Source organism: Megascapheus bottae, chromosome 3 (genome assembly GCF_031878675.1).
Source record: "Megascapheus bottae isolate mThoBot1 chromosome 3, mThoBot2.hap1, whole genome shotgun sequence".
Classification (NCBI taxonomy): Eukaryota; Metazoa; Chordata; class Mammalia; order Rodentia; family Geomyidae; genus Megascapheus; species Megascapheus bottae.
In genome coordinates this window covers 74385213-74400301 of record NC_143511.1, presented here as the reverse complement: position 1 = coordinate 74400301, position 15089 = coordinate 74385213, and positions in this window count along the sequence as shown.

Here is a 15089-nt window from a genome sequence, read left to right as displayed (position 1 = left end):
ACACTACTCAAAATATTGGCACCTAAGGAGCAGGACCTTATAAAGCTAAACAACTCTGCCCTGGGATATTCCAACTATATGCCAACCCATTCCAGGTGTAAAACCTCACACAGTTGAATGAGTCTATCTCTGCCTCACCATCCTCACCTGCAATAGTAATGTTAAGAGTCCATGCCTCATGGTAGCCATGAGAGGGTCAAAGAGTTGATGCTTGTCAAGGTATCTGATGATGCTGGATCACTAAGCACAAATTATCACTCTATCACAAAATAACCTGGTAATTGTATGCTCTACAATGCTTCTCTTATACATTTAAGGACATGGTACCAAATTAGGGATACTATGAAATTACAATGAAATGGTTAATGATGGCTTGGGAATCCGATGCTCATTCATTCAACTGATATTCAATAAGCATCTTCCATGTGTCAGATTGGCCAGGTTCCATGGGTGAATGAGACAAGGCCATGGAGCTAGCCAAACTTCTGTACTTTGGGGTTAAAATTGGTGGAGGGATCACTATAAAGAAATTTCTCAAGAATGACTAAGTCATTGTGCTAAATGACAACTTTGTTGAATGGTAACCCCTTTGTACAACAACTTAAAGAGTAACAACAAAAGAAAGAAAGAAATAGGGTGTGAGAATCGAAAATGAAAAGGAGAGGTATACATTGCACATGGGTGACTCAACCAAGTCTCCACATGTTGTGTTTTGTTTAGCTACCATTTGGACTTGTGACTCTACAACTCAATCACTACCGATAGCAAGCATGAGTCACTCAGTGGGTTCTGCTAATAATTAAGACCTTTGAGGCAAAGACCAAATAGAGACAGAGCACTGGCCAGCTGCCAGCTGTCCCTGGGCCAAAGCAAAATCATATCTTGGGCTCTGCTGACATCACTGGTGGTAAACCACTCCCAATAATCCTGAGTTCACAGCACATTCTCAGCAATAGCTTCTCCTGGAGAAGCTACAGGGAACGCCAACACTTGTCTCTGCTGCTTTTAAGAATGACACTCAACTAACTGCACACCACTTTCCTGTGTTCCAGGGAGCTCTCCCACTTTTGCCATTGTGCTATGAAACACAATCTGACATCAGAAGAGATATATCCCTTCTTCTTAGAGCTCTTTAGGTGAGGAGAAGAGGGAGTGAATGAAAATACCTATTTTACAGAAAAGGAAAGTGAGGCCCAGAGAAGAAAACTCCTCAAGGATTCCTACGAAATGAATCAAGCCAAGTCTGACCTATCTCACAACTGTGATTCCAGCCCTTTCATACCTCTCTAGGGGAAAGAGTCCATTGTCAAGATGACTAGAGAAGCCCTTTCTCTGAATTCTACGCTGCAAGAGTACAGAAGAGTTTCTGGGTCTGATACAGGCAGAAGCAGGGGAGAAGGGTCTAAGTGTTCTGAGACCTTCCCTTTTCTCCAGAATGCTCACCCTCTGCGTGTGCACTTTAGAGATATCTCCATTTCCCTCCAAGTGTCTAAGACAGAACCTAGATCATCCTAGGCTGATCAGCCATCCCTCCACTCCACATTTAATCACACACCTAGGGCAGACTTCTGAATCTCAAGTGAGATCACTACAACAGCATTCTCACTGGTTTTCTTTTTTCCATATATTTATTATTGCAATTGTTATAAGGGTTACATTATACTCACCAGATAGAAGGTGCATTACTTCACAAACATTGATACCCTTTCTCAGATCTTGGTCCCCATTTCCCTCCCCCCATCCCTGCCCCTCATCTTGTTTCCCCCCTTCCCTACCCTATTTCAAATAACCAAATAAGCATGTATACAATATATCAGATACCAAGGTAAATACTGCAACAATATGAGATAAACAAGGGACAGCAAAAGAGATGAGAAATAACATAGTACATTAAGGACAACAATCACTCATTATATGGCTTTTGTTCCTATATCCTGGAGGTCCTTTCATTTAGTGTCATACTCTACAGCCTTACGTATCTAGGTTTTGCTTTATTGTAAGTCTTTGCTAAGAAAGCCCAAGGTTTCTACTGATTATGACAAATGAGGGAAACCATTCTCACTGGTCTTCTTAATGTCCACCTCTACCCTTCAGCAGCCAAAATGGCCTTTCTGCTTTAAATATGTGTATGCGCACACATATGCATACATGTGCATGCCTATCACACATATAGGCATACATATACTTATTTATTTATAATTTGTTGGTATAATTTATATATATATATATGCCTAGGTCATACCATACCATTCTTTTGTTATAGACTTTCTACCACTATAGCAATAGTCAAAAAAATCAACTTAAAGGAGGGTTTGTCTTTGCTAGTGGTTTCAGAGTTTCAGTCTAGGGTCTTTTGTCCCATTACTGTGGGCTTAGTTTAAGACAAAATATAAAATAGATAGAATAGTGTAAGAGCCTATGGAAGAGGAGAAAGCAGAAAGACAGAAAAGCGAACATTCCCAATATTATAAACAAAAGCAAACCATGCCCCTGTGACCTGTTTCTTTCTGGTAGGTCCCATTTTGAAATAGCCTATTCAGCAACGAATTCATCAATAGGATAATCTATTAAGAAAGTTAGCACCTTCAAAACCCAATTGCTACTCAATAATTCTACCACCTGGGGACCAAGACTTCATCATATAAGCTCTCCTACTTTGAAATGTTATGGTAGTTCCCTATCACCTTTGAAGGAAAAGTCAAAGCTCCACATCCCTTTGTGTTTCAATGTCTGTGTCATCAGGTGTCCTATCCCCTTGGGTTGTAGGCTGTGGTATGTTAAGAAATGCCTAACCCACTGTGGGGGAGGGGGGGTGCCAGTCCTGAGCTTGGGATCAGGGCCTGAGCACTGTCCTTGGGTCTTCTCAAGGCTAGAGCTCTACCACTTTAGCCACAGCACTACTTCTGGCTCTTTTCTATGTATGTGGTACCAAGGAATCAAACCCAGGTCTTTGTGCATGCTAGAGGCACACACTCTACCACTAGGCCAAACTCCCGGCCCCTCACTGCTTTTTAAAATAAAGTGCACCATTAAATAACATTTCCATCATGCAGCACAGTAGAAATAAAAACATGAAGGAGATAGATAACAGTGCTATACATTTTGCAAGCAATAGAACCAAGTTCCAGAGGCCTTCTAGTTTGCATTCTGACTGGACACAACCTTCTAACCTCTCTTCTCAGTCTTTACCAGAAAATGGCTTAAATAGCAAGAATATTTCAGCACTAGAAACAATGGAAGAGAATAAGTAATTTTTCCAGGAAGACCAGGAATCATTACAATCATTCAAAGAAACGAGAAAGTGACTATGAAGTTAATCAGATGCTCTGAACAGTGCTCCATGGCCTGGATAAATGAAGAGGTAAAGTAAGAAGACAGTCCTGAGAACGCCTGGATAGTTCCTTGTGCTTCCCCCACCATCCTTCAGAGTGAATTTCAAAAGGTTAATGTGGTTTTATCATGACTTGTGGGCGTTCATTTCATAAAGGAGGGAAAAAAGTAGTTTCTGGGGGCCTTGAGCCTTTTATCTGTAAGGATGAACCATGAGACTTTATTCAGACCCACCAGGGAAAACATGAAGCCCCACTGAACACAGAACTGAGAACCCAAGACCAAGAGACTCGGGTTCTACATTTTGTTCTGCATCATTGGCCACAGCATGTAATAAAATGAATGCGCATTCATTCAACTAACCTAAACCACCTACTCCGAGCACTACTTTAAATTAAGAGACTAAAAATAAAGAAGGCATTGGCACTTCCAGTTTTAGGTAGGAAGATTTTACCTCTCTGCTGTATGTAACAGCTTTATGATACAACTGATTTTGGTCATTAACTAGTAAAATACATAAAGCTGCAATCTTTGAGAGGGGAAATCCATGGCATGTGTTCCATATTAACCTGTTTCCTGCCTCTGTACTGTCCAAATGGTGGCCCCGGAAAGTGGAGCCCAACAAGAGAGCAGAGCATTTGTCAGGTTAAAAAAAAAAAAGCCAGGCTGGGGAGCTGTTGAGTTGAGGTACTAGAATGTGTGAGAAAGGGGATAGGAAAGAAGGATACTGTGAAGATATCTTCATGTCCCTTTGGTTGAATGCTAAACTCAGCTGAAGTACGGAATTATCAAAACTCCAGGGAGTATAAGATCTATATAGAGATTATAGAAGCCACAGACTGCGGAGATAAAATAACGTTGTTACAGGCAGTATGCCCCTAGGCAGCAGTTGGAGATGTCAAAACGCCATGTTGAAGAGCAGGTTACCCTCTGCTCCATTATCCCATTCCAACAAGCTCCTAAAGCAAGCTTTGACAGGCTCAGGACTGCCCGAAACACAAAAATCTCAACACTTGCAAGGAAGACAACAAAATTACAGTCTGCTGATAAATTCTACAATATCCAGCATAATATTTTTAAAGCCCTACACATGGACAGAATCATGGAGGAAAATGTGAAATACCCAAGGGAAATAATCAAGAGCAAGCATACTTGATGATAGCAAAGCCACTGGAATTGGAGAACAAACACTGTGAAACAGCTATCAAGCTAGTGTGGCAGTGCAAGCACTGGAGGTACAGGTAGCATCATGTCCAAGGCAGCCTCAGGCAAAACATGAAACTAATAAATAAATGAATAAATAAATAAATAAATAAATAAATAAATAAATAAATAAATGAATGAATGAATGAATGTCTGGGGGGTATAGTTCAAGTTCACCTGTCTGCCAAACACAAGGCCCTGAGTTCAAACTCTGATACTACAAGAAAGAAAGAGAGGAAATGGCATTGTGGCTCAAGTGGTAGAGTGATAGGCTTGAGCTGAAAAATCTCAAGGTCAGTGGCTAGGCCTAGAGTTCAATCCCCACGACTGACAAAAAATAAATGAAAAAGAAAGAGAGAGAACCAGTGTGGTAGCTCACACCTATAATCCTAGCTAGTCAGTAGGCTGAGATCTGAGGATCAAGGTTCAAAACCAACCCAGGCACAAAAGGTCCTGAGACTCTTATCTCCAATTAACCACCAGAAAACCAGAAGTGGAGCTGTGGTTCAAGGGATAGGGCAGTAGCCTTGAGCTGCAGATCTCAGGGACAGCACCTAGGCCCAGAGTTTAAGTCCCATGACTGACAAAACGAAAAAAGAAAAGGAAAGAGAAGAGAGGAAGGAAGGAAGGCAGGGAAGGAGGGAGGGCTATTATATAATTATAAATGAAAAGATAACATGCGTAACATCTGGGGAAACTCAGAAAATAAATAGAAACTCTAAAAGAAATCCAAATAAAATTTTAGTGATGAAAAGCACCATGTAGAAATTTCAGAATTCACCAAACAGACTTCGCAATGTAATGTCTACTGTAGAATACAAAAAAGAAAACAAGCCTTGAACTCGAAACAGGTCAACAGATATTTTCCAAACTAACTCATACAGATAAAAACTGACAGAGCTTCACTGATCTGTGGGATAAAGCCAAATCTGCCATACATTTAATTAAATTACCAGAAAGAGAAAAACAAGAAATGAAAGCAGAAAAATATTGTATAAACAAGTAATGGCCTAAAATTTCCAAATTTCATTTAAAAAAAAAACCCTCACAGATCCCAGAAACTCAATAAGCTACAGGCGGTATACATTTTCTTTTTAATAATAATGCATAGCATGTATTGAGCATAGACCAAAATTTATGCTAAAGCATTTCCATGAATCAGTTCATTCAATTATTTAAAACATCTCTTTAAAATAGTATAGTAATAATTCTCAATTCACTTCCCTCAAAGCATGACTAAGCTAAAACTGACAAATAAAAATTGTATATATACATCAATATGATATTCATTTTCAATTCACTCCCCTTATAGCTTGACTAAGATAAAACTGACAAAAATTGTATATATACAGAATTATGATGATTTAATATACATATATTGTATTCTAAAATTAACTAATACATATACATATATTATATTCACATATATACATATTGTATTCATTAAAATTAACTAACACATCTTTCTACAGGTAGTTACTATTGTGAAGGGGTTGGAGGGGGATGGGGGAAGCAGTGAACATGGATCAAGTAAAACAAGCTTTTAAAAATAAAAGAAAACCAAAAAATAAAAGAAAACCAAACAAAAAGCACCTCACTTTCAGATGAATGGAGAAAATTCAGCTCTCAAAAGGAGCCAAAGAAAAACAAAATACATTGCATTCAGAAAGGACATCTAACTTCTCAATAGAAGAGCTGTAGAGTAACATCGTTAAGCTGCTGAAGGAAAAAAATAAATAAATCAACATAGAGACCTATCTCAAATGAAGTTATCCTTCAAAAATGAAGACTAAATAGAGATTAGATCATAGGATGGGAAAAACTTGCAGTCTAGGTATATCTACAGATGAAATGCATCATGACTCCTAAGCTCTTACATTGAAATCTCAGAAAATAAGAGATTATGACAACTTCACAGATAACCTCTTCCTATCCAGAAGTAACCTCTTCCTATCCAAAAGTAACTTTTGCCTATCAAAACTTTTTAGAAATTTTTTTTCTGGAGGGGAAAATAATTCTCTGAGAACTTTAACAAAATAGACGCGCTTGAGGGAGACACAATGGAGAAAGATGACATGGAGAACTGATCATTCCCTGCCTTAGTTTACAACAATACAGAGAAATTCTGTTCAGGGTTTTTAATAGAAAAAAAAATGAGTTAAATGTGACCCTGGCCCCCTTGGATCAGAAAGAAGAGGTCTTGGTTTAGGCATGGTTGAATATTTACTGTTTCTTTCTGGTTGATAAATCTGATTTTCAGTGTGGGATTGGGTCATTTTTTTTTAAATCTTCAATTAGTGCACAGGTGAGTAGGTCATTTTAATGCACCCATTTAGGTATACAGTGCATCTTAATCAGAATCACCCTCTTCATCATTCTCCCTCTCCCACCTCCCTCTTCCTGAGCCAACATCATCAATTTTTCTCATTTTGTTTTCACATATGGACATTGAGTGTTATAACCATATTCAGTTTAGAATAACAAACATCAGTGACAAGTGCCTGACTCCTTCCTTCTCTCCTTTCACCTATCCCCTCCTATTAGCACCCATCCACCAGTTGGGACATTGTTTCAGTTTCCCAATTTTTTTGTTGTTAAATTGCTGGTTAATTGTGCATGGCATTATGCCATGGAATCACTCTCCTGTGTATACCATACTTCATACTTCAGTTTGAAGATAGATAGATGAAAAGATAGTGAAAGACTGGAGGGAAGGAAGGACAGAAGGAAGGAAGGAAGGAAGGAAGAAAGGAAGGAAGGAAGGAAGGAAGGAAGGAAGGAAGGAAGGAAGGAAGGAAGGAAGGAAGGAAATATATAACCATAGGAATTAAACTTTTGACCATAAAGACATAAAGTTATTGACATAATGGAGAGGACGAAGATAACACTAGAGATAGCCAACAGGGATATAATGACCATTCTTTTTTATTCTTTTTCCTTTTTTGCCAGTCCCAAGGCATGAACTCAGAGCCTGAGCACTGTTTTGGCCTTTCTCAAGGCTAGAGCTCTACCACTTGAGCCACAGCACCATTCCCGGCTTTTTCTATGTAGATGGTTCTGAAAAATTGAATGTGGGTCTTCGTGCATGCTAGGCAAGCACTCTACCATTAGGCGAAACTTGTGGCCCAATGATGACCATTATTAAATAAGTGAAAAAAGATCAAATGGAATGATTCTTTTTATCATAAGGATAAAAACTGACAGAGCCTCAGTGATATGGGGGGGGGGCAAAGTCAAGTCAAACATACAACAAAACAACAATTGCCATTGTGTTCCTCAAAGTTGCCATGTCTGTCCAACTGAAGTACTTGAGCCTTCAGGGCCCAAGACTACACCCCTTGACAAATGAGAGCCTTTTTCTACTCCTACAGTTGATAATCTACCTCTTGAAAAATGTTCACATCATGAAATTGGAACCTAGATTCCATGGAACAAATTGGTCTTGATTTCTCACAGCTTGACTTTTTGAGTAGGCCAGTACCAGTGGATTCTCCTGAGCTACTACAGACCTCTTAGACCACAATTCCCTATGGCCACGCTGTCTGGAGACTGATACGGGGACAATTCAGCCATTAACATAGCTCCGCAGCAATAATATGCCTTAGTTCCACCTCTACAAGCACATTCACAAACTGCTAAGGCAGAAGAAAAGGCCAGAGCCCAGACTGCCACCTGAAATTGCAACCTGAAATGAATCTGCTGCTGTAGTCCTGGATAGCTTATTGACACCATTCCTCTCATCTTCATATTTTCCAATACTATACAGTTCAAAAGGCTCATCGATTGTTTTCTTACCTTGACTTTCTCTTCATAGCACCATGTTTGCATAAAATGTTTGTAAGGCAATAACCACATCTGTCTCTCACTTCTGAATCCCCACACCCAGCACAAGGGCTTGCACATCGTAGGGACATCATGGAAATGTGCTAGCTGAAAGAATACTCACTTGAAAAATAGCTCCCTACAAGGAAGACATTTAAACATTTCCCCCTCTTTAGCACTTGTCACTGAATTTTATTACAATGAGTCCAAGGTTCTAAATATTAAGACAAAAATAGAAGGTTTAAATAAAATCAATCTATCAAGCTGTTAATGTGTTCCCGAGTTATATTAAAACGATGAAAGATAGAATGCCACAGGCGGTGCTTAATCCAAGCAACTCAGAAGTCTTGGATCTGAGAATCTTGGTTCAAAGCCACTCTGGGGCAAAAAAAAGACTATCTCCAATTAATGAGTGAAATGCTGCTCTGCCAAAACTCTCCACTATGGAATTTTTGGAAAACTGCCATAAACCAGAGGTGTGCCTCTAAATATAGCTGCCAGTCAAAACCAAAGACTCAGGAAAATGTGAATCCTGGCAAAGTTTTTCTCTAGGGGAAACTTTTCATGTGCTTGTACATTAACAAGCAAAGTGATTGGCATCTTCCCAAATGGAGCTCCGTTGTGATCATAATAAGCCTTAGGAGAAGCTAAAGAAGGGATAAACTTGGGAACTTACAAACTAGCTCAGAACAACTGGAGTTCTGTTCTCCAGTCTCTCCTCACCTACTGGGTACCTTCAGGCAAGAACTCTGGTTCTATATCTTCCACCAGCTGGAGGACTGTGGGACTGTGCTCAGAGACTCTGTCTCTTTGTTACTAAAATGAAAATGAAGATAATTATGCCTCCTCACACAGCATGGACATAAGCAATACAGAGCCCTACCTGTAAGCTTCCAAACACACTAAGCACTCCATGGGTGTTAGATGTTATTATCTTCATCCCAAAGTTGTATTTCCAGAGACTGAACACTAACTAATATTTTCACATCCTTCCTTACATTTGTAAAAACCATGCAAGAAGAAAACTCAAACTTCTCTTTGGGACCCCCCCACCCAGCTCACATGATTTTAGATGGCTTTTATGGACAGATCTATATACACTTTTTATTTTCTGCTAATGTGAGCACATTTCTACCTGTGTAGGCTGCCACAGACGCGACACCATCAAAGCGAAGCAATTTAAATTTAACTGCAAGGGTAAAACAAGACTCCTGGAGAGAGCAAGATAAGCTACCAGGTGCCACTCCAGCCCAAGATGCTAGTTTTGTGAAATAGGTATTAACACTCCATTCCTGGACCCACAAGAGACCACAGGAGAAGTGGTTATTGTTGTTTCATGATGATTCCCAGCATTCCTTTCTTCCTACTGCATACACACAACACACACACACACACACACACACACACTCATCCTGCATGCACAAACTGATATACACGATGCCTTTAAACATACGTCATCCTTCATGGACACTCATGCATATCCTCATATACATTTTCATCCCTTTCTTAGTCCATTAGGGCTCTTATTGGAAACTTCAGCCCAAACCCCCATGTTGGAAGAGGGGAATAACTAGCTCAAATGCACCACGATAGAAAGTATAAAGGCTGGGCTTTGAAAACAGGTCTGTGGGTCCCAAGTCAATGCTGTTTCTGAAGTATTTATGGAAAGGAAGTTGTCCAACCAGCAGGTACCAGCTGTGCTTATGTTTCATCTCCAGGAGCTCGTGAGTGGCTGCAGACCAATGAGGGGGCTGGGTGTCTGTTGGTGAAATTAATTGCTCACTATGAGTAAAAACAAAATTTGAGGCATCTAGTTATGTATTATAATCTTCATACATATTGTATTCCGGTACCATATTAGATATTTGCTCTAGAGAAGCTAGTGGAGTAGCAGGAAGTCTTTGTCTATTTGAGCTGCTACAGTAGAATACTGTAGATTTAATGGCTTACAGAGAACAAAAATACTTGCGTGTAGTTTCATGATTTGTATTTACTTGTTTATTGTTATTTCATATAGTTGCACCAGGGAGTTTCCATTTAATGTGTCCACTCATGTATATAATGCACCTTGGTCAGAATCACCCCTTCTATCATTCTCCCTTCCTGTCACCTGTCCCTTCCCCTACCAGTCTCAAGTTTCCTCATTCCATTTTCATGTATACACATTGAGTATTATTTTAGTTTTTATTTTATTATCTTTAAGTAGTTGTACAAATGGTTTCAATTCAACATATCCATTTATGATGGCAATGCTTCTTGATCTATATCATCCCTTTCATCATTCTCCCCCAGCTCTCCCAGTCACACCTCTCCCATCCATTTTCCTGGTTCCATTTTCTATAAAATGTTATGGCTGCATCTTTCCCCTTTTCCTCTCTTCACTCATCCGCCCATGACTTCACACACACACACACACACACACACACACACACACACACACACACACTCAAATCTCAAGCTCCAGCTTGGTATTCATTTTGTTACTTAGTTGTTCGAAAGAGTTACACCATCGGAACTCTCCCTTGCATTATACCATACTTTAGCTAATGTGTTTGTGTCTGTGTGCATATGGCCCTATGCCCCAGCTGCGTTAGCCTTTCCCTCTTCACCACCTAGCAGACCTCACCTAGAGAGTGTTATCGCCCTGTGGCGTCACGTACACTTGCCTTTTCTGTGTGTCTGTAAGTTCCCTGAAGGTAAAGTGGTATTTGCTTCAGTTCTGTGTCCGTCCCATGATGGGAACATGTCTGGAATGTTCATGTTATTCACAGAAGTGAACAGGAAATTGGAAGCTACTGATGAATAGCCATTTCCTGACAGGTGTGTTTTTTCTTCTCCTAAAGTGTTTGAACCTAAAAACTTGATGTATCAGGGGTAGAAACCTCCAGATACACCAAATAGAATTGTCCAAAGATATCCTTTAGGTGAAAGTTCTTTTGATTGTTCCATACCTCAAATGTGTTCAAGAAATAGTTACTTAATAACTAGATGAGTGATGAAATAAATGAATGAATGAATGAATGAATGCAGTAACACTGTCAGGAAATGAGAAGACCCACAGAAATCCCTGACTTGTCAGAATATGAAAAATGAGGTATCTTTGTCATGGAAACGCTGTTTGAAACTGAGCAGGCCCAGCCTCAACTTGAGTCTTAGCCTTCCCAGCTCCACCACTAAGGGTTGCCTAAGCTGACTTCCCTAGAGTCCCAGGTGTCCAGAAAGCTTTCTTGGCCTCTGTGCAATAAGAACACTGCCCTAACTGGACATCCAGTGCCCTGCCACAATCTCAACAGACTCATTTGATTTTGACTTACTTCATATTTTGACCTTCTGTCTAAAATTTAACACCAAGTGTGAGTATACACCCGAAGTGCAAGAAGAACAAGCCATGTGAACACAACTAAATTGAATTCATTCATTCAGCAAGTGTTTATCGATCTGGGCTCTCCTCTAGGCACTGGGAATATTAGTGGCATATAGGCAAGGCAAGATCCTATCCCTCATGAAGCTTAAGTCCTTGCTCAAGGAAACCAGTGAGAAATAATCACAAATGAGTTTCCAGCAGCAAGACAACCATGAAGCATGGTTGTATCATTTCTCCCCAGGCTAGCTAAGCTTCAAACCACAATCTTCAGATCTCAGCCTCCTGAGTAGCTAGGATTCCACCTGTGAGCCAGCAGCTCCTGGTAGTGAAAAGATATTTTTGAGGAGGGTCCCCGAAGGGAAGTAGCCATTGAAGGTCAAAGAAAGGAGCATTTCAAGATGAAGAGACAAGGACCCTGAGGAAAAGTATGTGTTCCAGCCACATCAAGAGCTGAAACCCTCCACAATCTCTGCTCTTCCATGTTTAGCATAACCCTTACAGAACACTCAATGAACACTGACTGAGTAAATGAGCTGAACACACTGACCCAAAAATAATACCAAGCCCACGGGACCTTCCTGTTGATCTCAGGAAAATTCCTTCCCTTAAATTCATTAGGACATTTCGAGAAGAGATTGGAAATCCTAAATATTCAGTTCATACATGCTTAATGGAGCAGCTTTTAGTTTTACTCAATTAAGAACCTTTTCCTCTCAACCTTACTGATTTAATAGCCTGAAACACCGAGAAGTTACCGCTTAATTCAAAACAAACAACCAAAAAAAAACATGTTAATAGCTTTCTGGTTTTAGCCAGAATAGCTTAAATTAATTCTAGATCTATATTTCTCAAAGAATAGTGTGTATTTATGAAGCAAGGTGATGAATTTCCTGTTTCTGGAACCTCAAAAGGCAATAATTACACTATGGATCTCTTCTCCAAGACATTATATATGCATATTGCAAATTGCAAATTCATCAACTTGATGAGGTGCAAAGACTATCAGGTGTTCAGCTGTGGTTCCAATATTTTAATAACAGAGATTTTACTTAAATGAAATGTGAGAGCTGGGGGTCTAGTTCAAATGGTAAGACAATTGTGTGGCATGCTTGAATCTCTGGGTTTAAATATCTCAATAAAATTGAAATTAGATGGGAGAAACTTTGAAAACACAGCTGTCAGTGTGAAAGGTCACAAGCTATCATAGCATTGCTTGGGAATATAAAATTAACAAGTCACAGGCACTCAGGGCTCATGTCTGGAATCCTAGCTACTCATGAGGCTGAGACCCTAGGACCGCAGTTCAAAGTTTGTGAAACTTTTATCTCCAATAAACTACTCAGAAAAAAAACTGAAAGAGGCACTGTGGCTCAAGTGGTAGAATGCTATCCTTGAGCCCAAAGAGGCTCAGGGACAGTGCCCACACCCAAAGTTCAAACTCCAGGACCAACACACACACACACACACACACACACACACACACACACACACACACACACACACAATCATGGTGCTTGAACTCAGGGCCTGGGCAGTGTCCATGAGCTCTTTCACTCAAGGCTAGCACTCTACCACTTGGAGACCCAGCTCCACTTCTGGTTTTCTGTTGGTTAATTGGAGATAAGAGTCTCATGGACTTTTCCTTCCTGGGCTGGCTTCAAACTGTGATCCTCAGATCTCAGGGTCAAAAGTAGATAGGATTACTGGTGTGTGCCACCAGCGCCCAGCTCAACTCCTGCTCCCTTATGTAAGCAAACCTACAGGGATCTGTTGGGTAAACTCAAGGTTTGTTCTTTCCATATACTTCTCAGTCTTCCTCTCGAGTTTTCCTGTAAAGGCTGAGTGTTCAAATTCAGGCTCTTTGTAGATCTCAAAAAGGCCTCTCTGGGAACCACACTCTATCAGTCCCTTGATTCAATATTACATATTACAAACACTTGCCCTCTTTTCTCTTCTCTCATCCCTTCCTGGGCTGGTCTACTTTACAGCCTCCCCACGTCAATGGTCCACTTCAGGAATTATCAATAAGGCTTCAGCCCTAGATGGAAACCCGGTGAGCCTGTGTGTGGTCAAGTGGGACCCAGAGAAGACTCTCCTAGCATTTCCCAGGAGACTTAGATCACCCATACTACTTCTGCCAGTTCCTCCAGCTCTCACCCACTCCTTTCTCACCATCAGCACCACCAGTCTCAAGAGATGAGGTGCTCCACGAGTCTGGGTATTCAAGACAATCAGCAGTCTCCTCAGCGTTTTAGAGAAGACAACAGAGTGTCCTCTGGGAGGAGAAGAGGAAGGCAAGTTACCCCACAAAATCATTCTTCCTCTCCTAAGGCATCTTGTTTTCACTGACAGATCTCTGTCCTTCACTGCTCACAAAGGAAGCCTGACACTTGCCCAGCCTCTGAAAGCCAGCTTAAAAATGACTTCATGTAGATTTGAAGGAATCCAGAGAATTGCCCAATAGGGGTGTTCTCTCTGCCACACCCCCAGCATACCTTGACTAGTAATGTACTGAAAATACCCTATTTAGAACTAATGTAATTCAGAGAGAGAGAGAACAAAATTCCTACCACAGTGATTAATCATGGTAGCATCACCTAAATAATGTAAATAATGAGACAAGGCAAAGGAATGGCAGGACACTGTAATGTGGGATATGCACCATGGGCATTTGTGAGAAGGCACAGAAGGAAATGATTCTTTTCTGTCAGTCGTGGGGCTTGAACTTAGGACCTGAGCACTGTCCTTGTACTTTTCTCAATTCTCGAGCTCTACCACTTGAGCCACAGCACCACTTCCAGCTTTTTTCTGTGTATGTGGTACCAAGGAATTGAACCCAGGCTTTCATGCATGCTAGGCAAGCACTCTACCACTAGGCCAAACTCTTGGCCCCGAAGGAAATGATTTTTAAGGCAAACTTAGAAGGATTACTCCGTTGTTTCTGAATATTTATCTTAGACTGCTAGGAGCACTAACAAGGTGGCATCAGGCCCGCGTTCGATAGGAAGTTCCTTCCTGCAAGAGTCCCCCATAGAATAATGTTGTATGAGGTTGAGGTTTTGGCAATCTTCTGTGGCCATTTATATTCTTGGCCCATGGTCCATGAGGACCCTCAATTCTCCTCTGGTCCCCATTTTGTCAAATTATGACAGTTCCAACAGCTTTCATAACCATAACATCCTTATCTTGACTATACTCTCAGATAAGGGACTTCATGGTACGATCACTTTAATGATCACGTTAATCAAACAATTGTCAGTTAAATGCCTCATATCTTAAATCCATGGTCAGTTGTGACACTGGGGAGCTTATTCGAGTATGGGAGATAGACAAGAAGATTGCAAGAAAGGAAAGAAACAAAGGGAGAACC